Source organism: Equus przewalskii, chromosome 13, assembly GCF_037783145.1.
Source record: "Equus przewalskii isolate Varuska chromosome 13, EquPr2, whole genome shotgun sequence".
NCBI classification, from domain to species: domain Eukaryota; kingdom Metazoa; phylum Chordata; class Mammalia; order Perissodactyla; family Equidae; genus Equus; species Equus przewalskii.
In genome coordinates this window covers 68,445,805-68,461,584 of record NC_091843.1, presented here as the reverse complement: position 1 = coordinate 68,461,584, position 15,780 = coordinate 68,445,805, and the positions used below count along the sequence as shown (strand labels likewise).

Here is a 15,780-nt window from a genome sequence, read left to right as displayed (position 1 = left end):
TTCTAAAATAGAATCTGGCACAATGTAAGTGCTCAAAAACATGCTCAGAATGAACAAATTAATAAATGAAGAAGCAGGGAACTGGCGTTTAAATATTTAAAATCTACCTTTACCCATGCCACCAAGTTATCCAATGGAGTGAAAGCTTGTGAGGAAAATTATATAGCTTACATAAAATAAATTAACCACAAGCTCTTTATACCCATAAAATATAATGTGAAAATGTGTTACTCACATGACTATGCATACATTCAGATTCTGTGTATGTATACATATATATTTATATACATAAATATATACATGTACCTATATATATGTTTATATATATTTATGTATATATGTGCATGTGTGTATATATATAAAAGATTTATTATGAGGAGTTGGCTTACGTGATTGTGGAGGCTGAGAAGTCCCACAGTCTGCCATCTGCAAGCTGGAGACACAGGAAGGCCCATGGTGTAGGTCCAGAAGCACGGGTCCAGAAACATGGTATAGTTTTGGCAGACGCACTGTGCGCAAGGAAGGCAAATCTGTATCCACAGTAAATCTCTATTCCAGTAAGGACAAAGCATTGCCCTTTCCATGATGGAAGTAGTCTAATGTAATCAAACTACCACCAGGAATCTGGCTAATCACCCTGGAGAATTGTGTCATATTGAAGACTCAGTAGTAGTCTCTGCTGCTGGAAGACTGAACACTCATCAGTGGCTGTGGCCAGGTTGGCCTTGGTGAGTGAAAATCCACATTGTTGAGCCCATGCATAACCCCACCAGGACCACTTTGTTAATGATTCGATCGGGCGATGATAGGAATGGCTGGGGAAAGAGGCTGACTGGTATGCACAGAATGAGTTATCCTATCCATTTAAAATCTTCCTTTGCTGAGGTTACTCTTTGGTGAGCATGAACATGGGACACAAATATCTTCATATTTTTTGCCCATTCAAAGAAGCCTATCAATATAGCTCTTCCCCAAATTTCTTTGTCACCAATTTTCCAATCATGTTCCTTCAAATTCTCTGACCATCCAGCCAAACCATTGGACATAGCTCCTGACTTGGTACATAATCACACTTCTGGCCATTTCTCTTTCCAAAGTGAACAACTAGATGAACTACTTGAAGGACTGCTAATTGGAGGGATTTCGTTTCACCATTGTCCTTCAGGGGTTTCCCAGAAAGGAGCTATAGTACTGCATCTCTCCACTTTTCGGTAGTGCCTGCATATCCTGCCTGTAAACCAGGTCCAAGTCTCCTCTTCCTCTGTCAATTGAGTGTAGGGAAGTCCCCAGGAATCCAGAGGTGCACGCTGGAAGAGAGAATGCAATGTAGCAAGAGTGGGGACCACAGGCATTTGGGCCGCTTCTTCTTGTTACTTTCTCGTTCCTTCATAGTCAGTTCAGACCAACCATGTATACACCACTTTCATTTTATGACGACTTGATGCCAAACTTTATGGTTTCATGGGTCAAACAGCACTTAGCTCATGATGGCAGCTCAGGTCCTATGGTAACTCAGTGGCCCATGGTTAAGTTTCAGTCTCTAAGTTCCAGTAGCAGGCCAAGAGATGTGTTTCTCAAAAAGAGAGTGGTTATCTGCAGAGGATGGTGGGGCTTTGCTCCAACGTCCTAAAAGTCTGCAATGTGATTCACTATAGAGGCCTGCCAAAGGCTCCAAACAGCATCCTCATCTACCACTGACTTCAAGTACCATTGGATCTACCTGACTATATGGTCCAAGCAGCAAAGCAGCTTGCACCACAGCCTGGGCCTGTTATGAAACCTTCTCCTTGTCTGGGCCCCACTCAAAACTAACAACATTTCAGGACACTGGGTAAATGAGCCAGAGTAACACCCACCAATGAGGAATATGTTGCCTCCAAAATCCAAATAAGTACACACCAGGTGTTGTGACCCTTTTTTGATTGTGAGAGGGGCCAGATACAACAACTTATCCTTCACCTTAGAAGAGATATCTCAATATGCCTCACACCACTGGATCTCTAAAATTACACTGAGATAGAAGGTACCAGAATTTGTGTCAGATTTACTTCTCACCCTCTGGCATGCAAATATCTTACCAGTAAGTCTAGAGTAGTTGCTACTTCTTTCTCACTTGGTCCAATCAGTATATGTCATCAGTGTTATGGACCAGTGTGATATCTTGCAGAAGGGAAAGGTGATCAAGGTCCCTGCAAACTGAATTATGACATAGGGCTGGAGAGTTGATATACCTCTGAGGTAGGATGGTGAAAGTGAATTGCTGAACTTGTTATTTGAAAGAAAACTGCTTCTGGTGGACTTCATTGACAGGAACGGATAAAAAGGCATTTTCCAGATCAACAGCTGCATATCAGGTACCAGGATATGTATTAATTTTCTCAGTGAAACCATATTTGGTACAGCAGCTGCAATTGGAGTCACCACCAGGTAAAGCTTATCATAATCTACTGTCAATCTCCAAGATCTGTCTGTCTTCTGAACAGGCCAAAGAGAAGAACTGAATGGAGATGTGGTGGGAATCACCACCCATGCATCCTTCAAGTACTTGATGGTAGCACTAATCTCTACAATGCCTCCAGAAGTGTAGTATTGCTTTTGATTTTCCATTTTCCTACATAGAATCAGTTATAGTGGCTTCTGCCTGGTCATTCCCACCATAAGAGTCCTCACCCCACAGGTCAGAGAACCAACTGTGGGGATCCTGCCAGCTGTTGAGTATAGTTATTCCAAGTATGCATTCCAGAACCAGAGAAATAACAACAGAAGGAGTTCGGGATCCACTGGGTCCACTGTGAGATGAACCTGAGCTAAAACTCCATGGATCACTTGATCTCCACAAGCCCCTCTTCCGACTGGTATGCCACAGTGACATTTTGAGTCTTCTGGAATCAGTGTCAGCTCAGAGCTAGGGTCCAGTAGTCTCCAAAGGTTCTGATTATTTTATTTTCCCTAATGCACAGTTATCCTGGAAAAAGGCCATCGGTCCCTTTGGAGAAGGCTGGGAGAAGGATTAACAGTATAAATTTTTGGTAGTTTACCACGGTCCATCCTCAAGGGGGACCCAGCCTTCCCTTCATTCAATGTAACGTGGCTCAAGTCTGGGAATTAATTGAGGGGTCATGACTCTCTGTTTTTATGATTCAGGTTAGACTTCTGTTCACTTGACCTAGAATTTTTCTGCTTATACAGATGAAGTAAGAACTAGGCAGATCTATCTATTTCACTTCTGGGAACACAGTGATCAATTAGCCAATACCATTAAGTCTCCATGAGTCACACTACTCTAATTGCAGCTTTGACTCTGCTGTCCATTAGGCTAACCACATCTTCCTTGCCCTTGGCAATTGAGCACCCTCGTTTGGCCCCTGGCACCTGGGGATCCAAATACTCCCATTGCATTTAGGTTTCCCAGTTCAGGGGCTGCAGTTCCCATTGTGAGATCTGGCCAACAAAGAGCAATCATAGAGCTCCTCAAGAATGACAGGCCTTCCCTCACAAATTTAATTCTCACAGTATTAGTGAAAGGTATGTTTTCTGGACTCTCTTAGAAGGGGTGAGTAGGCCTTAAATGACAAATCTATTCTAACATCCAACACCCTTAAACATTTTAACCTCTTCCTTTACATTAAAGCAAGACAGATCTCGCATTTCCAATTTACTCACTGTAGACCACCTACTGGCCCATGTTTCAACCAACAAACCAAACTGACAGAGCCCTTTCTAGCTCCCCAAGTTGCAATATTAAATGCACACTCTCTGCTTCGTGAGCCCATATCAATAAATTCAGCCAGATCCAACTTTATATTCTTCCACCATGATCCCACACCCTTAGTATCCATTCCCACACATGCTGCCTAGATTTCTGTCTATATAAATTAGAAATAGTTCTTTTGGAGTGTAGCGTACCTTCTCATGGGTCACACTTTATACCTCACCATTAGAGGCCTGCTAGGACTTAAGTCCAATTATAGGTCTAGAAGCAAAGAAGGGTGGTGAGGATACGTCCTGAGGATAATCAGAATTGTCTTGCTTGGCACTTGTCTTTGTAGATGAGATTAGTTTCCTCAGACTACACAGGTTTAATTCCCACAAGTTTCAGAGGACAGGGATGAAGGGGCTGTTACCACTGGTGGTGGGGAAGCCATTTTTGCTAAGGATGCGGAGGCTGCTTCCACTGGGGGTAGGGAGGCCTCTTCCACTGGCAAAGAAAACTCATCAAAATTTAGAGACTCAATGTCTTCAGCTTCATCAAGGTCTTCCTACATGTCTCACCTCTGCTTACAAGATCCAATTCTTTCCTAGTCAATGCCCTCACTATCACAGCAAGCATCCTATGAGACTGAATTCAACTTATGTTGTAATTCAGCCAGAGCAGGATGAGATTCTGAATTTGATTTTCAGCAATCTCAGCCCTGAGGCTATAGGAGGCAGGGGTCTCCTTCAGGAATACATAGAAGCTTTTAGGTCATTTATGCAGTACTTGAGCTGGAAATTCATATCCCTACTATTCAAATCTCTACTATTAGTTCATGCTATGGACTATCAACACTGTCTTTACTATGAGAAATAAAGCCATTAGCAACTTTAAATCTAATCAGGTTAAAAAGCCAATTCCAGAAACCTCAGAACCAATTAATAAAACTCATCCTTAAAATTCGGTTCCTCTAGTACCACTCATCAGCAAAATCTCCAGAAAAACAAGACCAATAGGATATATAGATATAGATCTATATCCGCCTCTCTATCTATCTAAAAACAGACCAAAATATTTATTATAAGAAATTGGTTTATGCAATTATGGAGGTTAAGTCCCACAATCTGCGGCCCGCAAGCTGGAGACCCAGGAAGTCCAGCGGTGTAGTTTCAGTCTGAGTTTGAAGGCCTGAGAATCAGAAGTACCAACAGTGTAAGTCTCGGTCCGAAGACAGGAGAAAATGTCCCAGCTCAAAAAGCCAAGCAGAGACAGCACATTCTCCCTTTCTGCACCTTTTTGTTCTCCTGAGGCACTCAGCAGACTGGATAATGCCACCCACACTGCGGGGAGCAATCTGCTTTCCTCAGTCCACTGACTCAAACGATAATCTCACCCACAAAAACCCTCACAGACTCACCCAGAAATAACGTTTAACCAAATATCTGGGCCCCCTGACACATGAAATTAAACATCACAGAATGGAAGGTCTCCTATTAATTAATAACAACTAGTACTTCCAAATAAGTGTTTGCTTGCCTCTCTAAGCCTCAGTTCTCTTAACTGTCAAAAGAGGATATTAATACATAACTCATGTGTTTGTTATTATGAATGAGTGATGTAATATGGGGAAAAGACTTGGTTCATACCATGTACTCAACAAGGATTCGAGATATTTTTTTCAGCAAGCTGGAGGATTTTCAAGACACCTAAAATCACACTAGTGAGCAATTGTCACCCCTCTGTATCAATCTTCCCCTAGGAGGGCTTCCTCTTAGGCTGTCTTAGTGGCTAGAATACCAACATTAATCATCTCTGAACAAAGAACAATTCTTCTTTGAAAGAAAGACTCTTTCAAAACATAACTGAAGTAATGCAAAGGGTCAGACTGTCAAACCATATTCATAAGAATCAGATATCTTTTCTAATGTCAAACCTGACTGAAACTTAAAAGAAAACAGCAAATTACGAGGCACAGGCAAAGCATGCAGAAATCTGAGACTGCCAAGATCTTTCTTTGGAGCATAAACATAAGCTCTGGCCCAGATTTAATATTTGAGAGCTCTAAAAAAGGCGTGCAGGACATCAATCTCACAAAGAGAGCTATTTCAATCATGAAAAATTTTTACTTTGTACTTAAACAATTACAGAATAGACTGACATTTTCCAGCAGGCCATAAATTCATTAATTCCAAATTTATTTACCCTGAACAACCTAGAAATACTCCACTAAAAAATTTCCAAGGATAAAGTAATATTTCCACTAATACTGCCTGAAGGCCTGATTAGTATGTTTACAAGATTTGACCTTATGATTTCTACATGGCCTGGACATTTCAAGATAGAGATGAGTTACATATCAATTGCTTTCACTTTCTTAAATAAAGTTAGATAAAAACAACATATAATTTTATCCACATATGTTGAAATTACACTTATAGCATTTTCCTATTCTGACACCAATTAGTATCTGGTGGTGGTGGTTGTGGCAGTGTGTGTTTATGTGTGTTTGTGTAGGGGAAGTGCATGTGTGTAATGCAGATATGAAAGTTTTATTAGGTTAAAACAGGCAGTAGAGAAGTGTATAGTGTAGAGCCAGGAAATCTAATATTCTTATAGCTTATCTGGACAAAAATAATCCACACACATCATGGCCAATGTCCAGATGGAGAAGAAGCCTGTCCCCAAATTGTTTTATATATTTATAGGAACAAGATGGAGGCGGGAAAGCTATGTGAATTGTGACAATGGAAGTTTCCTTGTTAAGAAAGTGGCCTGGTTAGAAAGGGTCAGCCTCTAGAACATAGCTGCTGTAGCAGCCTATTCTTCTCTTGAGCTGACTCAGATCTATTGAGTAAGTTCCCCACTAAACTCTCAAAATGAGAAAGGAAATGAGCCCCCAAGGCGATTCAGATCTTTCCTCCACCCACCTCCTGGCACTTGGGGATTGTGAAATATTATTTCCATCAGTTATGCTGACAGTAGGTTGCAGGGATTTCCACAATCAATAAGGAGCAATCAATAGATTTTGAGTCACAAAAATTAGAATTTGGGTTGTTTATTATATTTTATTATTCAAACAAAGGTGTAGTTAGGTTTTTGGTTCCTCTTAAATGCCTTCTGATTCTTATTAATACATATTCCCTTAAGAAATCCAGATTTAGTCCAATACAACAAGGGTCAGAGCAAGTCTCCACAAAACAATAAGCCAATCTAGCCTTCTAGGGCAGAGTTCTGTTGTTAAGATTTATATTAATTATAAGGCAAAAGTATTTCAATTACTGGAGATAAAATGTTGCCACTTTTTAAGGAAAATAAATCTTAAACTTTAACATTTAACAGAAAAGATCAATTCTTTCTGCCTCTGCCACTGCGAAGGGTCAGAACTGCTGTGGGGCAAGTCATGTTAACACAAGTCATGGATTAAATTTCAAAATGTAAACTCAATTTAAACATAGAACTTGAGGGGCCAGCCCGGTGGCACAGCAGTTAAGTTCGTGGCCCAGGGTTTGCCCATTTGGATCCTGGGTGCAGACATGGCACCACTTGGCAAGCCATGCTGTAGCAGGCAACCCACATATAAAAAAGTAGGGGAAGATGGGCACAGATGTTAGCTCACGGCCAGTCTTCCTCAGCAAAAAGAGGAGGATTGGCAGTAGACGTTAGCTCAGGGCTAATCTTGCTAAAAAAAAAAAAAGAAATACATAAAACTTGAAAATATACTTCTACCCATTTTTACATAAATTAAGACTCGTTCCTAGGGATGTTTTACTTTATTCTGCCATCTCATAATTATAGTAAAAATAAAAGGTGAGAAGAGCAGAATAGGGACATGTGGGAAGAGGTCTGAGGAGAACAAATGTTTGTTGTTTAAGCCACAGATTTTTTTTTTTTTAAGGATTGGCACCTGGGCTAACAACTGTTGCCAATCTTTTTTTTTTTTCTGCTTTATCTCCCCAAAACCCCCCTGCACACAGCTGTATATCTTAGTTGCAGGTCCTTCTAGTTGTGGGATGTGGGACGCTGCCTCAACGTGGCCTGACGAACGGTGCCATGTCCATGCCCAGGATCTGAACCCCGGGCCGCCCCAGCGGATCACGTGAACTTAACCACTCAGGCACGGAGCCGGTCCCTAAGCCACAGATTAATCTATGATATTTTGTTACAGCAGCCTGAGCTAGACGGACAATAAGTTTGCATAATAAGGGCCCTGAAACATATTTGAATCCTGAACCACATACAGAAAATTTGAAATGGTTTATCTATTTGCAATGGTTTTCATATTTGGTTCAATATTTATTCATAAAACACATTTAACATTTTCCCTTATTTAATTATTTTATCTTGGCCATTTAACTTGATGTCATTTTGAAAAATAAATTCTACACTTCAATTCACATATGAGATCAGTTTGTAATGTACTGTAACTGCTTTTAAATTTCTAGTGAATTCTACCACAAAGGTGAGGCACTTAATCTGTAAAATATCTTTTGATGTTTAGACATTGAAGACACTAGATAAGTGTAGGGTATTATTCTTGATGTTACTATTTATGCTATGATACTAAATGGGAAAAAGTATCATTTAAAAATTCATTGTAAACCTGCTATTACTGAGATTAAGAATGACAGTTCAAAATAAGAATTCATGGCTCATTTCTGTCCATAAATATAAAATTTAAAAATCAAGTCTAATTAGAAAATAGCATGATCATTCTTACAAACAATCCATAACCTGAGTTGTGATTCTTTTTTCCTTTCTTTGCAGTTCTGTTCTGTTATAGTTTTATTTCCCTTATGACATTTCAATTCTATCTATGGAGGTTTTCTCTAAAAAGAAGTGTCAATCCTAATCAGGTCTGAATTCTCCTTGGTAACATATTTTAACATGTTAAATTTGAAGTGGACAGAGGAGGAGGAATCTCACTTCTAACAGAACAGACACCTGCCAGTCAGTTACCTAAATATAACTATCATGTGGCTTCACACTGCAGAGAAATCCTTTGGTACGTTTTAGAAATTCAAAAATTTTTAGTAAGAAAAATGATTCTCAAATAATTCTTTTGGTAATAGCATATTTAAATCACTTTAAATGACACATTTACCACTAAGGGTTTTCTTTCTCTTGCTCTCTCTTTTTTTTTTTTTTGGTAAATTTCCAGTGCTAACGATTTTCCCTGGACAATATTCTATTTCATCTATTTTGTAAAAGGTTTATGCAAATACAGACATTGCACATGTTCTCTTTTACCTTTAGGGAAAAGCTTCTGTGCTTTTAAAAATCTTTACTTGTTCTATCATCCTCTTTTCAACTGAACCTATTAAATATACATAAATCAGTTCGAGGGTAGAAAGCAGTTTTGACTACATAAGATACAATATGACACTTTAAAGTTAATTTGGGTTTTAATTTAGCTTCACTATATAGAAAATAACATTCTGGGCCTGATATTCAATTCAGGAGTAGCCAGTAGGACAATTATTGTAACTCGTTCTTACAGCATTCTGAGCAGACATATAAACCTTGTGACAACATAAGCAATCTACTATAATATTGAACACATGACTCTCTTTAGCAATTATCAATGTTTTTTTCTCTTACCTGAAGAGGCAGAGATCATCTCTGTCTTATATTAAACACAAAGTAAAGCAAGAAATATTGACAAATAATTAGGGAAAAAGTTGTCATCACCTGTAAGAAAATTACTAGACCCTATTTTTAACTTTTATTTTGAAATAATAATAGATTCACAAGAAGTTACAAAGATAGTACACACAGGTCCCACGCACCCTTTACCCTTTTCCCCAATAGTTACGTCCTCCATGATTACAACAGAATACCAAAACCAGAAATTGATATTGGTACAATAAATGTTTAAAAGTTTTATGCCATTTACATATGTGTAGACTCATGCAACCCTCAATACAATCAAAATGCAGCTCCATTCTATTAGCCCAAATGACTCCCTCATGCTACCCCTTTATAGTCACGTTCACCTCTTCCCCTCACTATCTGTAGTGCATTGAATAGGATCCCTCAAAAATGTATTTCCACCCAGAACCTCAGAATGGGACCTCATTTGGATATAAAGTCTTTTCAGAAAGAATTACTTAATGATCTTGAGATAAAAATCATCCTATATTTATGGTGGAACCTAAATCCAATGATTGTTGTCCTTGGAAGAGGAGATGACACACAAAAACACAGAGAAGGTCATGTGAAGACTGAGGCAGCGATTGGAGTTATGCAACAAGCCAAAGAATGCCAAGGGCTATTGGCAGTCAACAGAAGCTAGGAGAGGCACAGAACAATTCCTTTCTCAGAGCCTCGAGAGGGAACCCTCCCGACACCTTGATTTCAGACTTCTGGCCTCCAGAACTGTGAGAATAAATTTATGTTGTTCTAAGCTACCCAGTTTGTGGCATGTTGCTACAGCAGCCCTAGGAAACTAAACAGACCCTTCTTAAATTCTGACTACTACTAGTACCCTCTCTATCTCTATAACTGTCATTTATAGAATGTTACATAAATGGAATCAAACAGTATGTGACCTCTTGAAATAAGCTTCTTCACTCAGAATAATATCCTTGAGATCTGTCCAAGTTGCCGTGTGTATTGATAGTTCATTCCCTTCTATTGCCGAGGAGTGTTTCAGAGTGTAGCTGTAGCAGTGGTTGTTTACTCACTCACCTATTTAGGGATGTTTTGATTGCTTCCAGGCTTTGGCTGTTACAAATAGAACTGCTATGAGCATTCATGGACAGGTTTTTGTGTGCTTCAATTCCTCAGGAATAAATGTCCAGGAGTGTGATTGCTGGGTAATATGGTAAGTGTATGTTTAGTTGTTTTGTTTTTTTTCAAAAGAAATTGCCAAATTATTTTTCAGTGACTGTACCACTTTACATTCTGACCAGCAATACATTAGAGATCCAGTTTCTCTGCATCCTTGCCAGCATTTGGTATTGTCATTATGTTTTATTTTAGTTGATGTAATAGATGTGTAATGATATCTCTTCATGGTCTTAATTTGCATTTCCCTAATGGCTAGTGATATTGAACATCCTTTCATATGCTTATTTGCCATCTGTATATCCTCTTCAGTAAAACGTCTCATCATGTCCTTTAGCCATTACCTAATTGAATTGCTTTTGTTTTTTGTTTGTTTGTTTTTCTCTAAGAGTCACAAGACAAAGGTGGAGAGAAATGGGTAAACTAGGTCCTTAGGAGCCAAGGACAGTGGTGATTTCTCTGGATTTTCTTTGTATCATATATATCAGACTGAGTAGTTGGGTATTGATGAAGGCACCAACCCAGAAATGTCAATGTGTGTAGACCAAAAAAAGAAAAAAAAAACCTAAGAAAAGCTTTTCTCTCTAGTCAAAGGAGCAGAAAAAGGGCAGGCTACCAAGACAGAAGACTTCTAAAACAACCATTCTATTTTAGGCAAGCATCAAAGAAAAACCTGTGGCCCCACCACCAGTCCCTCAAGAAGTCTAGGTGGAGAGCCTAAACATACACATTAATCAGACTGTAATGACTCACTCCTAATTTCCGTCAGGGTGCTATGAGAGTATGGAGCTGGAACTTTCATCCTAAATGATCAGTAATGAACCCCTAGTATGATGTCAGTGGAGAACACATGGGGAGCCTATACTTTTATCCCCATATGTCAGTGAGGAGGTCTCCTTCTGCTGTCCAAAGGAGTAGTTTTAGAGGAGGCCAAGGGAAAATCAAGATTTCCATGACTGCTCAGCAATAATAAGGTAACCGCCTCCTCTCAGACAGAGTAATATCAACAGAGATCTAGTAGAGAGGCTGAAAGAGCAAACTAGCACAGCAACTCGTCCAACCACCTGACAAGCCACAAGGAGGAGTCCCTCTCTGCCTAACCCTGGAGGTCAAAGGAAGACAGTGGAAAACCTAGATTCTAACCACATCCAGCAGTAACGAGAAATTGTCCTCATTTCCTACAATTTAGAGTGATGTCAGAGGAGGCCTGCTAAAACACAAAATTTAAATAATACGTAGTCTCATAGACAATGCCACAAATGTACAGGTTTTGATAGAAAAATCACTCATCATGCCAAGAAAGAGGGAGATCTCAATTTCAATGAGAAAAGCCAACCAACAGATGGCAATAATAAGATGACCCCAACAGAATTGTCTGATAAGGATTTAAAAGCAGTCATCATGAAAATGTTTTAACAAGCAATTACAAATATTCCTGAAACAAATAAAAAAATAGAAAGTCTTAGCAGGAAATAGAAGATTCAAGGGGAAACTTTAGACTCAAAATTACAATGACAAAAATTTTTAAAACTCAGTGAATGGGCTCATCAGCAGAATGGAGAAGACCGATGAAAAAATCAGTGAATTTGAGATGAAACAAGGAAAATTACCTGATCTGAACATCTGAACAATGAGAAACAGACTGAACAACAACAACAGCAAAATGAACAGAGACTCAGGAACATGCAGGAATATAACAAAAGATCTAACATTCATGTTATTGCAGTCCCAGAAGGGTAGGAGAAAAATACTGGGCCTGAAGAAGTATTTGAAGAAATAATGGCTGAAAATTTCCCAAATTTGGCAAAAGATGTAAGTCTACAGATTCAACAGTTAAGAGTACACTGAACAGAATAACTCAAAATAAATATAAGCAATTACACATCATAGTCAAACATCTAAAAAGTAAATATAGACATACAATGGAATATTATTCAGCCATGAAAAGGAAAGAAATCCTGTCATTTGCACAAACATGTACAGACCTTGAGGGCATTACGTTAAATGAGTGAAATAAGTGCAATAAATCAGACAGAGAAAGACAAATACTGTAATGATATCACTTACATGTGGAATCTTAAAAAGCCAAAACAGAGACTACAATGGCGACTCTCGGGAGCTGGGTTGCGGGGGGGGGGGGGGGGGCGGTGAGAAAAACAAGGAGAGGTTGGTGAAAGGCTACAAACAAACAAAGAAACAAACAAAAGAATAAAGAAAGCAGTAAATCAAGATATTTTCAGGTGAAAGAAACCTAAGAGAAATCTTCACCTGTAGACCTATCCTAAAAGAATGCCTAAAAGAAATTCTCTAAACAGAAAGGAAACAATAAAGTAGGAATCTTAGAACAATAGAAAGGAAGAAAGAATAAGGAAAAAAGCAAAGTATGGGAAATAGATATGCCTCTCCCTTTGCCTCTCCCTTTTGAGTTTTCTAAATTACATTTGAGGATTGAAGCAAAAGTTACAATACTCTTTAATATATATTTTAATGCATGTAAAGAAAAGATTTAAGACAATTAGATTACAGATGGAGGAGAATAAAAGGACATAAGGAAGGTAAGGTCTGTACACTTCACTGAAACTTTTAAAATGTTGGTCCTAGTAGACTGTGATATGTTTTGTACATATAATGTAATACCAAGAGCAACCAGGAAGATATATATATATATAAAATATATAATGATATACACATAAAATATTATAGGTCAAAATGAAAAAATCAAATCAGAATTCTAAACATTCTACTATACCACAGGGATATAAAAAAACATAAAAAAAGAAAAACAAATAACAGAGAGAACAAACAGAAAATTAAAATAAGGGCAGATTTAAGCCCTATCAAAAATTACATTAAAATAAATTATATAAAAACATAAATTAAAAGACAGAGATTAGGAAAATTGATTTAAAAAATAGTCCACTGCTATAATGTCTACAAGAAATTCTCTTCAAATAAAATGATAGAGATCAGCTGAAAATAAAAGGATAGAAAAAAGCTATATCATGAAAATGTTCACCAAATAAAACAGGAATGCGGATATTTTTTATCAGATAAAGTAGATTTCCATACAAATAAAATTATTGGGACAGAGAGGGACATTACATAATGGTAAAAGGGCTAATCCACACATAACAATCCTAAATGTGTATGCACCAAACCACAGTACTAAAAAATATATGAAGCAAAAACTGACAGGACTAAAAAGAGAAATAAACAATTCCAGTTATATTTGGAGATGTCAAAACCCTTTTCCCAAGAATTGGAACAACTAGAGAGAAAACCAGCAAGGATATAGAATAACTCAACAATACCACTACCAACAGGATCTAATCATATATAAAGAACACTCAAACTAACAGCACAAGGATACATATTGTTTGCAAGGATCCAAGAAACAAATACCAAGATGGACCACATAGTGGGCCATAAAACAAACCTCAACAAATTTTAAATAATTAAAATCATATAGAGTGTGTTCTCTGACCACAATGGAACCAAACTAGAATCCAAAATCAGTAAAATCTCCAATGGGTTGGAAACTAAACAACACACACCTAAATAATCGAAGGATTAAAGATGAAGTATAAAGAAAAAAACAAACACAGAACTGAATGAAAATGAAAATATAACATATCAATATTTGTTGGAAGCAGATAAAGTAATTCTGAGAGGGAAATGTATAGCATGAAATGCTTACATCAGGAAAGAGGAAAATTTCAAAAATCTAAACCACTCAATAAACAAGAAAAAGAAAAGCAAATTAAAAATACAAAGCAAGTAGCTGGCCCAGTGGTGTAGTGGTTAAGTTCATGCACTCCACTTCAGTGGCCCAGGGTTTGTGGGTCTGGATCCCAGGCCCAGACCTACACACCGCTTATCAAGCCATGCTCTGGTGGCATCCCACATAAAAAATAGAGGAAGACTGGCACAGATGGTCGCTCAGGGCCAATCTTCCTCAACAAAAAAGAAAGAAATTCTGACATGTACAACTGAACTATACACTTACAAAATGGTAAAAAAAAAAAAACACAAAGCAAGCAGAAGGAAGGAAATAATAACAATAAGAGCAGAAAGCAATGGAATTGAAAAGGAAAAGGGAATAAAGAAAATCCATGAAACAGAGGATACCACTACAGACCCTACACATAACAAAAGCATAATAAGGTAATACTGCGAACTACTACTCACATTTGACAACTTAGATGTAATGGACCAATTCCTGGAACAGTACAAACTACCACAATGCACCCAAGCTGAAACAGATAATTTGAATTGCAGTGACTATTCAGGAAATTGAAATTTTAATTTTAAAACTCTCATGGGGCCGGCCTGCTGGCATAGTGGTTGGATTCGTGTGCTCTGCTTCAGCAGCTCAGGGTTCACCAGTTCAGATCCTGGGCACAGACCTACACACCGCTCATCAAGCCACGCTGAGGAAGCATCCCATGCAGAAGAACTAGAAGGACTTAGCACTAGGATATACAACTATGTACTGCGGCTTTGGGGAGGGGATAAAAAAAAGGAAAATGAAGATTGGCAACAGATGTTAGTTCAGGGCCAATCTTCCTCACACAAAAAAGCATACCTTTAACAAAAAAAAAGAACTCTCAAAACAGAAATCTCCAAGCCCACATGGTTTCACTCACAAATTCTACCAAACGTTTAAAGAAGAATTGACAGCAATTGTAGACAATCTTTCCCAAAAATAAAAGAGGTAACACTTTCCTACTCATTTTATGAAAGCAGTATTATCAAAACCAAAGAAAGATAACACATAAAGAGAAAAGTACAGACCTCATGAACTTAGATGTAAAAAATACAGACCTCATGAACCTAGGTGTAAAAATTCTTAAAAAAATATTAGTAAATATAATTCAGTAATATATTAAAAATTATACATCATGACCAAGTGGAGTTTATTTCAAGTATACAAAGCTAGTTCAAAATTGGAAAATCAATGAAATCCATTATATCAACAGGCTAATGAAGAAAAATTACATGAAAACATCAATTGATGCAGACAGAGCATTCGGAAAAAAACTGATACCCATTCATGACAAAAACTTTCAGAACAATAGGGATATAGAGGGACTTTCACAAGTCGATAAAAAACATCTAGCAAAAACTTTCGGCAAATATCACACTTACTCATGAAAGGCTGAAATTTTCCCACCAAAGATCAGGAAAAAGGCAAGGGTGCCCACAGTCATCACTGCTCTTCAAGATAGTTCTCGAAGTTCTAAACAGCAGAACAAAGCAAGAAAAGGAAATAAAAGCATAAGAATTAGAGAAGATGAAAT

General features: G+C 38.0%; 2 long non-coding RNA genes across 2 annotated transcripts in view; one reads left to right on the top strand and one right to left on the bottom strand.

Moving 5' to 3' along the window:
• LOC139075142 (uncharacterized) overlaps positions 1 to 15,780 on the bottom strand; it is a 158,140-nt gene that overhangs the window by 141,399 nt on the left and 961 nt on the right. The window contains exon 2 of the long non-coding RNA XR_011525244.1: positions 15,629 to 15,719. This is a non-coding gene — a long non-coding RNA (uncharacterized lncRNA). The remainder of the gene's footprint in view (positions 1 to 15,628; positions 15,720 to 15,780) is intronic.
• The window catches only part of LOC139075143 (uncharacterized), an 83,412-nt gene continuing 77,599 nt past the window's right edge, over positions 9,968 to 15,780 (top strand). Inside the window, exon 1 of the long non-coding RNA XR_011525245.1 lies at positions 9,968 to 10,071. This is a non-coding gene — a long non-coding RNA (uncharacterized lncRNA). The remainder of the gene's footprint in view (positions 10,072 to 15,780) is intronic.